Raw genomic sequence first — 20,746 nt, 5'->3', positions numbered from 1 at the left:
CAGGGTCCGACACTAACCAAGTTACAGAGAAGATGCAGAGAGAGAGAGAGAGAAGCCAACGGGCAGAGAGGCATCAGTTTCAGCTAAAGAGAGACTCCAGCTGACACGCTCAAAAACCTTGCAAACTGCAATATTTGAAAAGTTGAAATTTGTAATATTTGAAAAACGTGCTATTTTCCATTTTAAATGATATAAATATTACTTTCACAGCAATATTTATATGTGGTTATATTATTAAAGGAAAACATAATTTTTATTGATTGTCATGAGAAAAATAGAAATATACAATTTGATGTATCTCAAAAACTGATATTAGGCTGTCATTTCTAAACAAATAATCTTACTGCTGATTTTAATACCACTTTGGCAATGGCATCAGTGTATTTCTATCAAAGATTTAACAGCTTATCACTGATTTAAGTCCGGACTTTCTCAGTTACTCTGTGACGTTCAGAAGGTTGTCCTTAAATCTTCAAATGCCTGATTATCTAATTTTCTGACAAACTCAACATAGTCAAAATATACATAAGATTCTCAGCAAGCTTCTAGGATTTTTTTTTTTTTACCATTCCTAGTATAGTTTAGTACTTAAATTGATGCTAAACGTTTCTGGAAGGTGGGATAAAATACATTTTTTAACTCACTCAATATTTGGAGAATCAGAAGACAGTTTTGTATACGGTTCATATAAGAATCAATGTAATCATTATTTGATTAATGTATATTTTATATATTGCAATGCTGCTTGCAGAATTACTTCCCAACATATCTATGTTTCTCTAGACCTGATGAAATGTTCTTTTTCAAATGGCAAATTGTTAAATGTCCTTCAAAAGAGATCATTTGTTTTTACAGAACTATGTTAATTATAATGTTTTAGATGTTATTTCATATCAGATGTATTCAAGGATAAGGTGATGACCCATAATTTTCCTTTATGTATAACATCTTGTGTAAGGTTTTCTAGCATCTTTATTTATTTACAAAAAGAGAGAAATATTTTTTTCAAAATATTTCATTCGATCAATAAGAATCTTAAAATTTTTTCACATATAATGTATATAGGTTAGCAAATTTTGATAGTTTTTTTTAGATATTTTAGGTATTTTAATATTAGCCCATATATTTAGGTTTCTCAAAACCATACATGCAAAAAAACATTGGAAGAAGTAGCATATGATGAAATAACACCAAATAAAGGTCAAATATTTGTCTGATGCTCTTGTGCTTATTTTACAGGTTGACATTTTAGTTTCGGTGCCTACTAGAAGCGATGCTGCATGTAACAGCTATTTAACGAATGCAAAAATGATGATTAGATGTCTGTTTTCATGGAAAGATCGTTGTCCGCTCACTATTTACTGATCTTCAAAAGTCCATTCAAATGTACCGTACAAGTAAACATATGAAACATCCATTAAATGAAGAATCGTTCATTGGCACAAAGATCTGTAAACCACGTCGGGAGAAATTAAAAACCCAAAGGGCAAAATGTGACCTCTGTGGATGTTTGTCTCCACCAGGAATGTCCGGGGCAAAGACCTGAACAAGGATCTGAACCGCTCTGCGCTGGGATTGTGCTTGCGTGGGATTTCTCCAGGTACTTAGGCTTCTTCTCAAAGTCTGAAAACACATCAGGTTCATCTGTGATTCCAAATCCCTCATAGGAGTGAGCATGTGTGGTTGTTTTTCTGTGATTGGGGGGGGACGTGTCCAGGGCGTAACCCTGTCGTTCATCTGGAGAGAGCTGGGATCTGCTCCAGCAGACCCTGAATAAAAAATACACAGGAATGGTTGAAAACCTCTGACATTAACATTTACACCAGCCTCATTTGTAATTCATGCTTTATGTTGTGATAGTTTGTAGAATGATCGTTAGGAATGGTTTCAGGGTATAGGCGGGGTTTTATTTAACTTTTCCTGTATCATTTAATCCAGTATGTTTCCCTGTATACAGTATGTATATTTTAAGTTGTTTACATTTTGTGAATGAATATTATAACAAAAAAATAAAAATAAAAGTGCAAATTTAGAGTTATAATTTTAAATTGAATAAAAATATACTGAAACTGACTGAAAGTATTTTAAGAATGACACATCTTGCCAAAATCCTCAGCTTTGGGGAACCAGTGTGGAGAAAAACAACGTGAACACAGGTGCTCCCGAGGCATGTGGGTCCGTGCGCTTCCAGGTTTAAGATTTGTTGTCATGAGTAGAGAAAGGCACGCAGCCAGTAAACAGAAAACTTCTTCTCAGGTATCTGTTTTGACTAGAATAACCATTACTCTATCACACTCGCATTAAGTCATCCCCATCCTGCACGTTAATTTCCATGTACAAGTGCATGTGCACATTTCCAGGTGCACGAGGCACTCGGATCCTCTTCACTCCAGAGACATTCATAGATTTCAGACATATCGGTTTTTACAGTGGCCCTGAGCAGAACAGCAGTAAAGAGAAATGAGGACAAAACAGGAGAAGCTGGTTCTTTCCAACAAGTCTCTGTGTTGTGTTTGTATTCAGCGGAGACATGCTGAGAGAAGACATCATCACCAGGAAAGGGTGATTCATGACACCGTTTGGTGCAAACTGCTTCCCATTCTACTTTTGGAAACTTTAGGAGTCTGAGAGTGAAGTGCTTTGTTAGGAAAATATGAAACTGTGGGGTCTTCAGGATGTAATTGAGCTTGGTTATTAGTGGGTGACTCTCCAACCAGAGGGTTGCTGGATTGATTCCCGGTCCCGTCACGCGTCAAAGTGTCCCTGGGCAAGACATGGAGCCCCACATTGGCCCATCCACTCGCAGTGCCGATCCCAAGCATGGATAAGGGAAGAAGGTTGTGTCGGGAACATTATCCAATTTATTATTATAAACTTATAACTTATCCAATTTTTTTTTTTTTATTATTATTATTTATTTAAATCTGGAACGAGCTTCCTCCCCACATCAAAATGGCCCCCACACTAGAAATTTTTAAATCTCATTTTAAAACGTATTTTTATTCTTTGGCTTTTACGGTAATCCAGCATGAGAGTTGTGTGCTCTCTGTCCTGTCTTTTATGTTCATGAATCACTGGTTGTTGTCTGTTTAGTATGTTTTTATTTCGTGCTTTTATGTGCTTTTATCTATTTTACTCTGTTTTTAGTTTTTACTATTTTAATTATGTCTTGTTTTACTCATTGTGCAGCACTTTGGTAACTGTGTTGTTTTTAAAATGTGCTGTATAAATAAAGTGGATTGGATTGGATTGGATTATCCAATTTATTATTACTTTTTTCAAAAACAACAAAAACCAAAAACCCTTACGCCAAATCACATGTGGAACACAATGATCCACTACGGTGACTCCTGCAAAGGGAGAAACCGACAGGAGTTTCTATTTTATACTATAACAAACAACAAATAGATTCATATGCAAAAGAGTCACATTTAACTGTGCAGAAAAGTCAAAGGGACCATTTTCACACCTTGACTGTCACTGATTAAGCCACATGAATGTTAACTGCTTATTTTAAAAGCACAATTTCCTGATATCTTTTACATATGTTTATATTTTTACAAAGTATTACCTGTGTATTCAAAGTATGCGTAATAGATACAGACCTCACCATTGTTCATAAAAGATTAAAATGCCCAACCATTGAGTCACTCTGTTGTTCACGCTGGGTGATAAGCTGGAGATGACAGGAAGCGCTGAAAGACGTCACGGTCTAATTCTGGGAGATGTTCTCTTTTATGGAGCAATCGGGCTTCAGAGGCCGGCGGTGGCGACGCAACGTCTTTGGTTTGCTGTTGCTGTGCCAACTGAGCATGACGGGGCAGAAAATGGGTGAGCAAACTGAGATGACTATCAGGAGAAACAGGAGCACTGGATGAGCAAGGGGGAGTTGTGGAAATTCCTCCCTCATCCGTGACGAGCTATTGAAAGCGGAAAAAAAAAAAGAAAGAAGCCCAAGCATGTGTTCGATAAGCTCCCTGCCACCACCGGCCACATCCACGTCTCCCATTGTGACTCGGTGCGTCACTGAGGAGGCTAATATTTTAGTATGTGTGAAAGCACACCGGCAGTAAGTGATAATGTCATCGCTGATGTAACGTGCTGTTTCTGTGCTGAGAGCTAAGGGCTGAGCTGCTGTCAATGCATGTGCTTACACAGACAGTTTTACATGTTTTAATACTTCTCCCAGGTTCTACCAATATTCTCTTCTGTCTTTTTATTTATTTACATTTAGCATGGGAGTGTAGATACCAAACTGACTAGCATTCCTCATCAAGGGAGGGATGGGAGGTTCAACCACTTGCGATGGGACTTATGTTTCAGGACTACAGGGGCCAGTTGCCACAACTGTGCGTCGTTAAGCCCCTGCACACTCAGAATAAAAGCTATGTTGACATGCTCTGCTTAACGCTGGACAACTGTGTCCAAAGAGGGATTTTGATTTTTTTTTTTATAGGTAGTAACTGAATTTTAACGAGGACGTGATTTAAAGGAGTGGGAAGTGGGAGGCAACTGGCAAAGAGATGTGAGATGTTGTCGGTTTTGGCTTCATTTTAGGAGTTCAGCACTTAGCTGAGCGATTTGTGGACAAGATTATCTCCTAGTAAAAGGAAGGCATATGACCATCATTTGATGACGAATGGGATAATAAATCAACCAAAGGTCTTCTGCAGTGGTCTTGAGCTGTTTTACACCTTTAGGTCAAACTCCTGAATTGCCACATAAACTCTGTCCCAACAGCGAGGACCACTGTGGGCATCCCAAAGGACAAATATGCAAATTAAAGTTGCCGGAATACGTTTTTTCAACAAGGTAGCTAGGCTTATATACTCTGCGATCTGGTGAGAAGTTCAGCAATTCAGAAAAGACTCCGAATCAGAACAGCTCCTGCATGCTGCCAGGAGCCAGTCGTAAATGTCGGTCCTTTTGAGGGACGCATGCAGAGCTAAGATTCGTTGCAGTTCCTGGATTGGCCGCTAGACGCTGGCCTGACTTCCATTTCAAAATGTCTGACTTCAGAGCAGAAATAAACATTTTTACAGCCTGGTTCAAAAAACAATTTCGGTCTCAATCATTTTATTTCACACTCATGACCAGAGGTGTCAAGTAACGAAGTACAAATACTTTGTTACCTTACTTAAGTAGAAATTTTGGTTATCTATACTTCACTGGAGTAATTATTTTTCAGACGACTTTTTACTTTTACTCCTTACATTTTCACACAATTATCTGTACTTTTTACTCCTTACATTTTAAAAACAGCCTTGTTACTCTATTTCATTTCGGCCTTTAAATAAAACTATCCAGTTAAATTGCTCCATCCGGATAGAGTGAATTTGGTTGTGGTTGTTTCAGATGTTCTTGTCCAGTTTTGTTCTTACATCCGTTCCCTCAGATTCCTGCAACTAAACTTGGATGTACATTCCAATAAAGGTTAGGATAAATGATAACATGCCTCTGAAGTTTGACTTTTTGCACCATTACAATACTTATAGGCAACTAGTCATCATATCTCCTGCTCTCTGAAACACATGTTAATGCTCAATAGTACACATATATGGTTCTTTAATATATTTGCATTATACTAAGATGCATTCATTTTCAATGGCTTTTGTCCTTAATGGCTTTTTTCCCCCTTACATTACTTTTACTTTTATACTTTAAGTAGTTTTGAAACCAGTACTTTTATACTTTTACTTAAAAAACTTGAGTTGATACTTCAACTTCTACAGGAGTATTTTTAAACTCTAGTATCTATACTTCTACCTGAGTAATGAATGTGAATACTGAAGACACCTCTGCTCATGACAACTCATGAGGGGGCGAACATTTTTGTACCACCCCTGGAGAATATATAGGATGCATTAAATGTATTTTTAATATGATGGATTTTCAGCCAATGGCTGGCCACTATCACTTCCTCATCCGTAATCATCATGCTACTGTGCTTAACGAAGCAACCAGACGTTTTTACTAATGAAACGTCGGCTAAACACGATTTCACCACCGAGTCAACATGTTAAACAGTATATTCTGCTGTAAATATCTGCCGTCAGCTCTGGAGATATTTCGGGGTTGGGCTGAAGAAACTGGGAGCAAAGCAAACTTTGATTGACATGTGGCGGCCGCGTTCCTGGTTTCTTGAGCAAATTGCTGCGTGACCTAATGCTTCGTCCATTGTGTTATACAAGCTATGTTCAAAGCTACTCATTAGAAACTATTGGGTCACGTGATTTAATGCTCCGTTCATTATTTTTTACAGTCTATGGGCAAAACACTCAGGAGAGGCAGATATGGAAAGAAAGCCAGAAACATTCACAATAAAACAAAGCAAAGGCACCACACAAAGGATAAAAAGAAAACCAAAATCAACTAAACTCAGGACAAAAGCCTCTGTATTATGCTATTTTGAAGTTCATGTATTCTGAAAAAAGGGTTGCAATGAACTACTTTAACATAGACTGTTTCTAAAAGTAACTATTGTCCCTTACTTTGACTTTGACTTTGACTTTCAGAGGACAAAAATGCAGTGCTTTGTCTCTGGAGGCTAAAAAATGAGAAAAATGAGAATGAGTCTCTATTTTTACTGAGCCTCTTCAAACCCTTGGTGTGGCCTTCTGGACTCTTAGTCCCCCACCACAACATCCTCACTCCACTGTAATTGGTCACTTTTCTGAACCAATCAAATGCAGGGTGCGGCAGGACTCCTGGGAGGGGCGGTCGGGCGGAGTTGCTCAGCACGCCTTCCACACATGCATGTTAGCGTCACCAAGCATTATTGGTGGAACGGCTGTATCAGTGACGGTCTGTTATAGAGCTGTTGGATCCCGAGGCCGATCTGAAAAACAGCCCTCAGCCTCCACTACAACTGTTGCTTCTGAATGGTAATAAATTAGTTAAAGACATAAACAGTTTTGGTTGCTTCATGGTGCTTCTCCTACCATTCACCTGGCAGGGCAGCAGACGATGCCTATAAAGCCTCCCACGATGCTAATAAGCCAGAACATTGTCTGCTATCCTTTCTCCGTGAAGATTACTCTGCCTAACATGTAATCCTGGGGCAAACATTGCAATTTATTCATACTAAAAGATGCATCATCATCAATCATGTCAGCTTTTCCCTCTGAGCAGAGGTGTTAGATCATAGTCATAATAAAAAATTGATATGTGGTAAAAATGTGCTGTAAAAAAATATGTGTTGTAAAAAAAAAAAAAAAAAAAAACAGGAAACAGCAAAGCACAATCTTGCACCAACGAAACAGAAAGCCCACGTGGGGTCCAGACGTGATTGTTCAGTGCTTGTAGTCCAGTCATCGAGCCCAGACTTCTCTTAATGTCATCGCAATTATGTTTTGGGGGAAAAAAGGTCTAAATTCTTGCATTTTGTGCATTCTGATACATGTTTACTTACTACTTCATCAGTACTGTACCACTTGAAATGCAGCTACATGGCATAAAAGATGTAGAGCAGATGCTGCAAATCAATAGATGAAAGTCAGTAAAGGTTCTTAAATTATACAGACTGACATGATGGAGCATTCCCACAACCTCTATAATCTCCACTTCCCTCGACCACCAGGTCCTGTTGAAAACACTTGTGCTAGCACTGATAGCAGTGTGTGTCACCAAGCCATAATGAACAATGTGTGTGTACATGTGTGTACATGTGTTTCTGCACTATGTAATGATTCTGGTGAATAAACAATGCTATAGAATGTTTTAGTTTTTGTTGGTGTTTAATTAGAAACATCAACCTACCTATTATTCCTTTAAAGTTCTGCAAATATTCTGTAATATAACCTCTTTTTTACATTTCATATTTTTTTGGAATGAGTTTGTGGAATGAGATAAATGTTTCTTTGTTAAAGAAAATACTTAGTCTTATCAAAACATAATGGTTTAAGCAAACATTCAGGAAAAGAAAGGAGCCACATTGCATACATGTTACAAATTGGTTTAAAATAGGCTTAAACCAGGCTAACAATGACACAACGGGTCCTTTTTGTTCATCTGATCATGGACAAAGAGGAAAGCCTCCAGCTTTTGGACTCTTAAAGCTTTTAAACGCCAGTTGCGTTTAGTTTTTTTTTCATGTGATCAAATCAGACTCTTCAGAAAATCAATTTAGGCTTTTTCATCAATAATAGTCTTTATTTGTTTATTTATTTTTATACAAACTTTAACATGAGGGATTTCGGAACCCTGTGCTGTTTGACAAGCGCATAAACCGCTCAAGATAGGCTGAAGAAACCGTCCTGTCCAATAAAATCACTGAACAAATGACAATGGATACAGCAGTTTACAAAACAATTGGATTTTAAAAAGTGAAGAAAAAATTGATTTTACCTCAGGCATATGGCTTCCCGCTACTCCAGGTCAATGTACTCTCTGAAATGGCTCCTCTGCTTCTTCCAGCTTGAAGATAGCTGTCGTGTCAGTCATGGGTGGGGCCGGGTCAGTGTTTTGCAAGTTTCAAGCATCTCTCATTTCTTTATCCTCAAGTCCAAGTCAACTCTCAAGTAAAGATATGCAAGTCCCAGGTCAGAAGCTTCAAATTTCAGGTCATTTTAACAATGGTGCAAATATTTGTCACATGTAACTATAGACCATGTATTCCTTTCAAATCTGCATACACAACACAGTAACACTGGATTGGCACTGCAGCGCTGCAGAAAAGCACAACGTCGGGTGTGTCCAACACTTGTGGCCGATGCCGTCGTCATGACGTGGGATTATCGATGCTTTCCATAGGCAATCTGCCAACTATTGTTTTTGAGTACAATCTGTTCATGAAAAGGGGAGACAGAAAGATGAATTTCACAGTTGAAGACATCGACGAGTTTTCACTCTATTGTCATCCGACGTGTGTTCAAAACGACCCACTTGTGCTTTTGATTGGAATCCGTGTATGAGTTCATTGGCTAGACTCCCTTTGTGTAGAGTTGTGTACGGATGGGGAACGCACATGACGCTGCTGCATGAATCAAGCGTGACAACATAACACATGCACTCCAGAGATCTGTTTCAGAAAGGAGGTTCAACATATTCCAAGTTAAAAAACTAAATCAGTCAACAAACCGTGAGAAAAGAAAGTGAGTTGCCAATATCAAAACTGAATATGTGCACTCTGAGTTACTGTACAAAGACATCATCAATCGAATCATGCAGCTTTCTGTAGAAGCAACAGAAGCAGCAGTAAGTGTGAAACAACTGATGTGGGAGAAACCTGAAGTATGGCACAAGGTGGATGATATTTCTGATCACATATATCACATATATAGGTAATGTCACCGTGCAGAACAACAGTAGTGTTGATGACCTTACAATAGTGTGAATGACTGCTAGGTTGACCACAGTGAAATACGTATTCATATGTATTGCTTTCTATGTCATGTGCAGCACTGAGAACTTCACTCCTGGAGATTCCCTCATCTAATCAAGCTCTGCCACACCTTAATGTTATCCACCTGTGTCTCATTGCCTGTGTCTATTTATTAACTCACCACATGAAGTTTCCCATTGCCAGTTTGTCTTTGTCCCTTGTGCCAAGCAGTCTAAGCCTTTGTTTGTTGTCTTTCCCTTCAACCAGCTTGTATTGTGGACTTCCCTCTGTTTTTGGATACCTGAGCCTGGAAACCTACTTTGTGTACCACCCTGGACTGTATAAAAGGTTTATTGAGTTTTGTCACTGGGTCCTTTGCCTTCTGCCGCATGACATTCTCAATGCAAATGCAATATGTCATAATTCAGATGTCTTGAGACGTTACGTTATACGATCAATTCTCTTGACCACATTAGTGGCACTCTTCCACTAGTACCTACTCATCTCAGCTCGGCTCGATTCAACTCTGCCTGGTTTCTTTTCCGTAACAATTCAGTACCTGGAGCGAAGTAGGAGGTTGGAGCGAAGCTGCTGTGACGTATTTGATTTTGTGATCTAAACGAAGAAGACAACACTAAAGATGTAGGATCTGTGGCTTGTGTTTGATATCAAGTTAAAAAATTAGTGAGAGAAGCTTCAAGCGGCGGCGCTTTTTAATTTTTTTTTATTTGTCTCGGCGTCTGCTGAAAAGTCAGTTGGTAGCCGCGAGCAGCTATGAAGTGACAAAGCTGCTGGTAGATCTTGTCGTTCCTTATCGCCCGTCTAGATCCCTTTTTAATTCTCTCCTCAGTCACCAGGTTTATGAACATCTGCACCTCAGAGTTGGATCATGAAACAGACTTTTGTGCTGTTATTGCTGGTCGAATAAAATGAACAAGAAGCCGTCAGAGTTGCTCGTTCACTGACTTCACATCCTGACTCAGACGTGTGACTCCAACCCCCCAACCAATCGGTGGCGTGTAGTGTGATGACGTCAGATACAGCCGACTCAGCCCTTAGAACCTCGGCAGAGTAGTTACAGAAAAAGTATCTACTCAGCACGTTAGACCCTTAGTGGGAAAGCGCCAAACCGAGTGGAGGCGAGCCGAGCCGAGCCAGGCTGAGTAGGTACTGGTGGAAAAGTGCCATTAGAGTCAGTTATCATGGTAACGGAGTACGAGTTATGTACTTGTATGACTAAAAAAAGGCTTGAAGAATCCCTCCGTGGTTTGTTTCCGGTACTTGGGGCAACCATTCGAAGAGGTTATGCCATTATTCCACACATCTGAGTTCAGGCCATGGAGGCAGCTGCCTATGGAGCTCCCATTGTCCTCTATCTCCTCTGTGGAAATGCAGACGTGTTCCTGAGTCAGGTGGGAGACAGTCCCTCCAGTGTGTCCTGCGTCTGCCTTGGGGCCTTCAACCACTTGGATATGTCCAGAACAGCTCCCTAGGAGCATCTAGGAGACATCATAACCACATGTCCAGACCTCAGCTGGAGGAGCAGCGACTCTACTCCAAGTACCTCCCAAGTGGTGGGGCTTCTCATTCTTCAGTCACCAGCACAGTTTGACTGTAGGTGAGAGTATGAACGTAGATTGACGGAGCAGAGAATACGGTCTTTTCTCTCAGCTTCCTCTTCACCACAACATACCAGAACACAATACTGCAGAAGCATCCTCGACCTACGCCTTGACCGCCTGTACCATTCTCCCCTCACTCGTGATCAAGTCCCTGAGATACTTCAGCTACACCAATTGAGGCAGCACCTCACCCCCAAACTCCCAACCACCCTTTTACGACTGAGATTTACAATCTCTGATTTTGAGGTGCTGATTTTCATCTCTACAGCTTCATACTCGGCTCTGAACTTGTCAGGGTTTGACACTTCCTCCCAGTTTTAGTTTCAGTTCTGTCTTGCCCCGCCTGTGTCCCATCTGCCCTGATTGTGTCTGCACCTGTGTCTCGTCATGTCTCGTTATCCCCTCAGTATATCTTGTCTTGTCATTCCTTGGTTCCCTGTCGGCCCGTACTGGTTCTCCCTCCATGTCTCCTCGTCGTTTTTCCTGTTCCTGGTTTTTTGTGTCTTTTGATCCTGCTCTGCAGCGTTTTGTTTTTGCCTTTTTGGAATTAAACCCTTTGTTTTTGAGAACTCCTGCCTCTGGCCTCCCTCTCTCTCCTGCACTTGGGTCCTAGAAAACCACACCCCTAACAGAACGGACCAACCACAATGGACCCAGCGGGAGAGCGCCTCACGTTAAGGGAGTTTTTGCGCCGGGCCGAGGAGGGGGAGTATTGGGACCCCTTTTGGGGAACACGCCTGGCTCTGGGTGGGCCCAGGAGCCTGCAGGCTCAGGGGAGGCTACGGCGTCAGCGCCAACCCCAGCTTGTTCCGGCTCCAGCTCCTGCTCCTGTCCCTGTTCCAGTGGTGGTCCCGGACGCACCTGTCCCTGTTCCTGTGCTGGTCCCGGACGCACCTGTCCCTGTTCCAGTGGTGGTCCCGGACGCACCTGTCCCTGTTCCAGTGGTGGTCCCGGACGCACCTGTCCCTGTTCCAGTGGTGGTCCCGGACGCACCTGTCCCTGTTCCAGCAGTGGTCCCGGACGCACCTGTCCCTTTTCCAGCAGTGGTCCCGGACGCACCTGTCCCTGTTCCAGTGGTGGTCCCGGACGCATCAGCCCCTGCTCCAGTGGTGGTCCCGGACGCACCTGTTCCTGTTTCTGTGGTGGTCCCGGACGCACCTGTCCCTGTTCCTGTTTCTGTGGTGGTCCCGGTCGCACCTGTCCCTGTTCCAGTGGTGGTCCCGGACGCACCTGTCCCTGTTCCAGTGGTGGTCCCGGACGCACCTGTCCCTGTTCCAGTGGTGGTCCCGGACGCACCTGTCCCTGTTCCTGTGGTGGTCCCGGACGCATCAGCCCCTGCTCCTGTGGTGGTCCCGGACGCATCAGCCCCTGCTCCGGTGATGGTCCCGGACCCCCCCCCCCAGCCAGCTCCGAGGACCCGTGCCCCCCCACAGCCAGCTCCGAGGACCCGTGCCCCCCCACAGCCAGCTCCGAGGACCCGTGCCCCCCCACAGCCAGCTCCGAGGACCCGTGTTCCCCCCCAGCCCGCCCTGGATGTGGACTGTGGGGACATCTGGGATCTGTCCCTTGAGGGGGGGCCAGCGCCCCGGACCCGGGTACCCCCGCAGCCGGCGCCTCGGACCCGGGTACCCCCACAGCCGGCGCCTCGGACCCGGGTACCCCCGCAGCCGGCGCCTCGGACCCGGGTACCCCCGGAGCCGGCGCCTCGGACCCGGGTACCCCCACAGCCATGTCAAGTTCCCGAGCCCCGTCAAGTTCCCGAGCCCCGTCAAGTTCCCGAGCCCCGTCAAGTTCCCGAGCCCCGTCAAGTTCCCGAGCCACGCCAAGTCCCCGAGCCACGCCAAGAATCCCCGTCACGCCCCCCCCCACCCGAGACCCACGCCAAGACCCAGGCCTAGGCCTCGGGGACGCCCCCCCGAGCTGTCTCGCCGGTCTGCCCGGCCTCGAGGACGGCCCCCGGAACGCTCTCGCTGGTCTGCTCGGTCCCGAGGTCGGCCCCGGAACTTTGGCCGTGTGTGGCTTGGGCCCTCCTCCAGGCCCCCTCCGCCCGCCCTGGCTGTTGACTGTGGGGACATCTGGGATCTGTCCCTTGAGGGGGGGGGTACTGTCAGGGTTTGACACTTCCTCCCAGTTTTAGTTTCAGTTCTGTCTTGCCCCGCCTGTGTCCCATCTGCCCTGATTGTGTCTGCACCTATGTCTCGTTATCCCCTCAGTATATCTTGTCTTGTCATTCCTTGGTTCCCTGTCGGTCCGTACTGGTTCTCCGTCCATGTCTCCTCGTCGTTTTTCCTGTTCCTGGTTTTTTGTGTTTTTTGATCCTGCTCTGCAGCGCTTTGTTTTTGCCTTTTTGGAATTAAACCCTTTGTTTTTGAGAACTCTTGCCTCTGGCCTCCCTCTCTCTCCTGCACTTGGGTCCTAGAAAACCACACCCCTAACAGAACTGCTTTAGGAAGAGCAAAAGGACCCTGACAGTCCAACTCTTACAGTAGAAGAATCAAACTCAATATCACAAAATCAGAATGCAATCAGAACTATCAGAACTGGGACAGAATAACCCAGATGGACAGACCTAATACCCCATATTTTCAGAGCACCACCCTGAGGATACTCAGAGGGACACAGTCAAATACCATCTCCAAGTCCACAAAGCACATGTGGACCTATTGGACAAACTCCCATTAGGACCCTAGTAACAGTATTAATGGTCCAGTCTTCCACGACCAGGACCACATTGTAGCTGAAGCCAAAGCTGCAACCTTATTCTTGGTTCACCAGGTTTACCTGGAGACAGAATAGTTTACCTGAAGTTTGATTGATTTACCTGGTATCAGGATAGTTTACTTGGAGTCAGGATGGTTTACCTGGAGTCAAGATGGTTCATCTGGAGTCAAGATGGTTTACCTGGAGTCAAGATGGTTTACCTGGAGTCAAGAGGGTTTACCTGGTATCAGGATGATCTACCTGGAGTCAAGGCGGTTTACCTGGATTCTGAATGGTTGATCTAGTGTCTGGACAGTTGACCGCCAGGAACGTCAGGAACCAGCAGCTCCAGAACAGGTCTGTAGAACCAGTTGGCAGGTGTTGTTCAGCTATGAGACGGTGTTTTTACCATCGGGGAGCTGAGTGATGGGTGTTGGTTAAGGAGTCCACCAGGGATGCTGCCAGGAGTCATTTTTTAAACTCCTCTTGAGGAAATCAATGCACTCTGGAAAAATCTAAGAAAAGGTCCAAACAGAAATCAGCTATTTGTATTGTTATGGTCCAATTACTGTTTAACTATTTTATGAACGTTATTTATGAATTATTCAAGGGACAGTGTCCCCGCCCAGGCATGGGTTACTGGGTCTCACCCTGGAGCCAGGCCTGGGGGATGAGTTTCCTCCCTCAGGTGCTGTACCCTCCCTTAGAGACGGGGGGAGGTTCAATCATTTGGGAAGACTTGGAGTGGAGTTGCTGCTCCTCCACACGGAGAGCTGAGGTGGTTCAGGTACCTGCTGAAGATGCCTCCTGAATTCCTACCTAGGGGGGGTTTATGGGGGTGTCCAAGGCCAGAGAAGATCCAGGACATGCTGGAGAGATTGTAACTCTCGACTGGCCTTGGAACGCCTCAGTATCTCCCAAGAGGAGCTAGTGGACATGGCTGGTGAGAGGATGTCTGGGCCTCTCTGCTTAGGCTGCTGCCCCTCTTACCTGATCTTGGTAATGGAAGGTAATGGATGGATGAATATTTATCCATCCCTCCTAAACCTAATTCTATCTGGGGCACGGGGGTCTGCTGGAGCCTTATCCAGCTCATTACAAGCGAAAGAGAGGGGTACACCTTGGACAGGTCGCCAGTCCAGGGCAGGGTTGGATATTTTAAAAGGAAAATACAAGAATTAAATTACATTTAAAAAGATTTAGATGTAATTTATTTACAGGAATTTCTGATTTAGGATTGTAATGCTTTAAAAGGAAAATATAAGGTCAAAGTTTGAAAGAGATTTATTAATTTATTTTTTCTACTTTATATGCTTTTATAAAGATGGCTTCAAGGAGGAAAATCGTCTGTTTGAATAACAGTGAATACAAACCATTTATGGAAGTATTAGGCTGATTTGCCAAAATAAAATACGTATGTACTACAGACGCTGTAGATACTGTATACTGTGATGTATGTACAGTATACAGCTGGGATTTCTTTATTCATATTTTCCTTTTAATTTTAGAGTAAATCTTTGTTATATTTATGACAAATTTGGGCAATTTTCAATTAATGTAAGTTCAAAAATGCTTTATTAATCCCCTGGAAGGAAATTAAGTTTTCAAATTAAAATGTGAGTGTTATTTTTTTTTTATATATGAATCATTAGTGACACTGAAGCTAAAAATACACAAATTATTTGTTTCGATGTACTTGTTATTTTTTGTCTTTATGTCAAATTTCTAGTTATTGGTACGTTTATCTACGTGTAAAACGTAGAAACTAAATTAGGCACAAACATGAGAAGACGATTTATGTGGATGTTTTTTGACTACTGGAGGAAACCGGAGCACCCGGAGAAAACCAGAATACAGTACGGAAGAACTCAAACTGTACACAGGAAGAGCCAGCTGGGATCTGAACCAGGACCTTCAGTGAGACAACAATAAAACTTAAGTGTCTAAGGGCCCGATTTACTAAGATCCTAAATAAAGAGTACTAAATTGCGTGTGCACTGAAAAAGTTTGCGCGTGCTGTTTGCGTGTGGTTTGCGGGTGATCAACTAAGATTGCGTGCGCAATTGATAACAGGTGCAAACCTCAGTATTTAAATGAGGTGTTGCGTGTCTTACGGTTTGCGAGCGCAAACTTTGCGCTATGGAGAGTGGATGGAAAGCACAGTCACAAGTCACAAGCGCAAAATGAAATTTGACGAGTTGGAGTTAGAGATATTAGTGGAAGAGGCAAATTGTTGTATTCAGCACCCCTGCCGTGAAAAGCACCCCCTTGTATATTCAATGATAAGTAGACCAAGAAAAAAACAACACACTGACACTTCAATATATTTATATATACACACTCACACAACCACACAACCACATACTTAGGAGTTTATATTATATATATTTACAAATATTATGGAAGACAACACAGTAAGCAGGCTTGTAACGCCCGCCAATGTAATAATGCCCGCAAACGTAATAAACCACAAACGTAATAAAAATATGCAGTTTTTAATGTAATAATCCTGCAAATGTAATACATTTCCCACAAACGTAATAGTCGCTGCCTACTACAAACGTAACACGCGATTTCCCACAAATGTAATAACTATTACGTTTGCTTAGTTTGTTTTGGTTTAATGAATTTGTGCAAATGGAGGAGGAGGAGAGACCTCATCTCATCATACGCTTCGGGTTTGCGCGATTCGGGTTTAGAAGCGCACCTTCCATGAGAGAGACGCAACAACTGTTTGTCTGTTTTGGAGGTGGCAAAGACAAAGAATAGATATTTCCTCACAAAGACTGTTACACTGGATATTTGCGAGTACATTACCCAGACCTATGGTGTGCCCAAATTCAGAGCGCACAGAGCGCACAGAGCAGAGAGCGCACAGAGCAGAGAGCGCTTTGCCACCTCGGTGGCAAAGCTGTATCCTGGGGTGCCAATGACATGATCTGTAGTTTGCATTATTCGTTTTGGAATACTCAATTTAGATATATACTGCATGGGATTTGGACTCAGAATAATGGCTGTACACAAGTATTTACAGCTGATAATGAATCACTGTGAATACATCAATGTCAGTTACGTGTATTGAATGGATGGATGACAACTAAAAGCGTAATCAGACAAGCTTTTCAGTGTTATTTTGGACATAAACTAACATGACAGCTCGGACATCATTTTTAATCATCTCTCCAGTCTTGATGCTCCGGTCAGCTCGAGACAATTGTCTCCAGCTGACCGTGGCATGCCGTGGCAATTATAGCCATTATTATAGTCCAAATCCCATCTAAATTGAGTATTCCAAAACGAATAATGCAAACTAGTAGATCACGTCATTGGCGCACAATAAGAAACTCTTTTTTACTCCATGAAAACACGTGATTTATTTATTATCACAAATAAAAAAAATGAAGATGCCTCCTGTGGCAACCTTTTGCTGAATAATACTCGATTTAACATTCAAATAAAATATTTCTCCTTTTGCATGTGGAGAATCCTCACCACAATAGTAATGCTGTGGAGATTAGCACCTTCCTTTCGAACGTATTAAATACAGACGCAATCACAATACGCGCAAAAACTTTCAGGCTTGGTAAATCTCATTGCGCGTGGTAAATGGACCAATTTGCATCTTTCCCTCCCAGTATTTAGCGCGTTCTGGTGGGTACGCCCCATATTGATTATTCATCAGGGCAAAAGTACTAAATGGATTGCGTGTGTTATTTTGCGCACGCTATTCTTTGCACGCTGTTAGTAGATCAGCTTGCACCTTGGTTTGCGGGTGCTGTCAAGTTTGCACAGGTTTTTACACACGCAAACCTTTAGTAAATCAGGCCCTAAGTGTTTTGCGTCTGCTTTACGTCAACCATGGGTGACGCTGAAGCTCCTTCAGGCTGGGACGCTGTTTGGGATTTAAAATAAAACACTTATGCAGGAAATCTTGACAGTCTGCAGAGATATCATCCCTGGTTGTGATCTCGTCTTCATGGTAATAGTCGGATGGGAAGTCTGTGTCGTGGAGAGTGTCATACAGGACCACTCCCATCTGCCATGTTGTTGTAGGTCCAGCAGTGTACGTATTAGTAACAAGCCACTCCGGAGGGATAATGTTGCCACAGAAGATCCTATAGCGAGATCTTTGCGCGAAGAAGTGACTCAGCCCAAAGTCTATGAGGCGAACTCGTGGGACAGATGAACCAGTCTCTATCAGGATGTTTTCTAGTTTGATATCTCTGTGGAAGATGTTATTGGCCTGAAGATGTACCGCTGCATCCAGCAGCTGTTTCAGGATGATTCTGGCCTCGTCCTCCTCCAGCGGACCTCCGTTTTTCCAAATGTAGGTGCTGAGGTCTTCTGAAGGCATTGGTCTCTCCATGACCAGAATCAACTCCTGATCCAGATCATACCATATCCTCATCGTCGGCCTTCCTCTTGGCCTTTTTCTTCCTTTTATCCCCCCCAGGAATAGCGTGAGTTTCTTAATATCCGTTTTTGTAAATACCCGGCTATGTGTAAACGTGGCCTAAGTGTGTCAGAATTTTATTTAAAGAAAACCTGATACGAGTTCAAAAATTGGAAGGATGTGATCTGATGAAAATTCACCAACACAATCGTAAGCTCACAGGTCCTACACCAACAAGTCCAAGTGATAAAACACTGACTGTCCCCAGATGCAATAAAAGACCCCGACCGCATGGCTAAACATTTATACTATAGGTGGAGAGGGCGTGGTTTAGATTTTGCCGCTCTGTGGTTTAGGGTCCTGTAGGCTCGTCTCCCCGTCCAATCCGGTGCTGCCAGAAAAGGGAAGAAACTACATCCAGCGACACTGGAGGAGAAGAAACTACAACCCCCAACCTTTTGTCTCTGTTTCTTACATGTCCTTTGTTGGAAAAAAAAAACTTATTGACTACATGATACAAAATGAAGATGGCAGATACACTAAACATATTGGAAAGATGAGGAATAATTATTCAGACATGAAGATTGTATCTGACATGAAATATGAAACTCTACTGATCAATAACAAAATAAACCAAAGAAAATGAATGACATGAAAAGTTAGAAGATGGAATGGAAAGGTACATCTTTCCGGTCTAACAAGTGTCGTGTGACTAGTCAGAATAATGAAGGCGGTTTGGATTTGTGACAATAAAAAAAAAATGAACAGAAGAAAGTTAAATTGTATTTAGGGTGTACTTTACACCAGTTTTATCTCCTACAGCTTAATTCTTCTCCCCTACAGTAGCCATTACACACATACGGTGAAGGAAACATCAGAAATGCTTTGCCACAAGCTGTAACTGCAGGAACTGCACAAACTCTGGTGATGCAGATCTTCCGAGATGGTATTCCTCCACTTGTAAATAGTGCAAATGAGGTGATGATGTCATTTAGCAACTTTTACAACAGCCGATAGCTACATCTCCCGTTCTTTGTCTCTCTGTGTCAAAGAAAGTTGGAAGTTGTTCCATCTCCGACTGATCCTCGACCCACATGCGTTTCATTTCATTTTTTGTTGTTTATATATTTGCAACATGCTGTTGTAAAGAAGAGAGCTCACACAGACACATGTAGCTGTGATGACTGGTGATTAGTGTCTTAATCTTTAGGGTAATATGTCAAGTGTTTTCAACTCAACAGCCTCAAATCCAAGGGAATTTAGTCTTTGCATTTTGTCAAGTGTAAAGTTGGGAAATGAATGACTTCACTCTTATTTGAGTCCCAGTCATGTGACTCGAGTCCACACCTCTGGCATCACTTATTTAAAAGCTATCGTAACGTACGTCTGGAAGCGGCTAAACTCCTGAACCTGAACTCACCGTCCTCCCTCCTCTTCAAATTAGGATATACCAGGGCAGTTCCTTCTCTTCCTCTTCTTAGTAAATCAACACAAAATCATTGTTACCTCTGTGTTTTTTTTTTGTTTTTAAAACCTTTATTCACAAAATTGGACCACATTTGAAGGGAATTACACGACCACGTCAATTTTCGCCTTTCAAATTATTCACACACTAATCAATAGTGTGCTAATCAATACCAAAGAATCGTGGTATTGATTAGCATTGCCTTTAGCGTGCACAGACCGTTACAGCTCATCTATATCTGTATATCTGTACCTGCAGGGATCATGTAGAAGTCAACGTGTAGAACACATCATTTCTCCCAAGGTCAGTTTTCCATAACACCTTATAGCATAGTGCTGGAAAAGAGTTATTTCCTGCTTTAAAAGTGTTGGCCAGAGCTGAAACACATTACTTCTTTAACGCCTTGTTATTGAAACACACATGCACACCAGGAAGCATCTCTCTTCTCCAAAGCCTTCTCCCTGTAGCATCAGTTTTCAAGTTAACTGGACTTTGCAGGATCACGCTCAAACCAGTGGAGCCTTTCCTGCCAAGCCTTTTCTACAGAAGTAAAAACAAACTTTCATGCGATTCGCACTTATCCCATTGCCTCAGGTTCCCTCCCACGTGACAGTTGATGAAAACGCAGACGGTTGTTTGCGAATGGAGGAATAAGGAAAGCATGTGTTACCCCTTTTACACCAAGCCCGTTCCAGGGCTGGTTCTGGGCTAGAGCCAGACTTAGCACCAGTTCTTTGGTTTTACACAGCCTAAGCACCGGCTCCTGGCTCTCAAAACTGGTGCTAGACAAGAACCAACTCTTTGCTGGTCTAGGAAAAGAACCACGTTACGTCGGGAGCTACGTGCTTACGTCAAGGGCTGGGGGCGGGGCTGGGGGCGATGTTACTGAACAACCAAAGCAGAGTAAACACGGAAGAGCGCCATTAAGAATATCACATATAAAAAAATATCACAGAATATCTGTACCGTTTCTGATTGTGTGGGCACTGCGCATCATTTTTAGACACAACAATGAACGGCGGAGGGACCCGGAGGGACCCTACGTCGCAGCAAAATGACCACAATAGAGAAGTTCAGAACAGAACACACTGCAGGCTGATTTATGGTTCCGCGTTTCACCAACGCAGAGCCTAAGGCATAGGGATCGCCGTAAGGCTGATTTATGGTTCCGCGTTACACCAACGCAGAATGGTGCGCGTCGCCGCGTACCCTGCGGCTTAGCCGTTGCAACAGAGCCTGCAGGG

Source organism: Cololabis saira, chromosome 6 (genome assembly GCF_033807715.1).
Source record: "Cololabis saira isolate AMF1-May2022 chromosome 6, fColSai1.1, whole genome shotgun sequence".
In the NCBI taxonomy this organism is placed as follows: Eukaryota; Metazoa; Chordata; class Actinopteri; order Beloniformes; family Belonidae; genus Cololabis; species Cololabis saira.
This window is presented reverse-complemented; position numbering follows the sequence as displayed.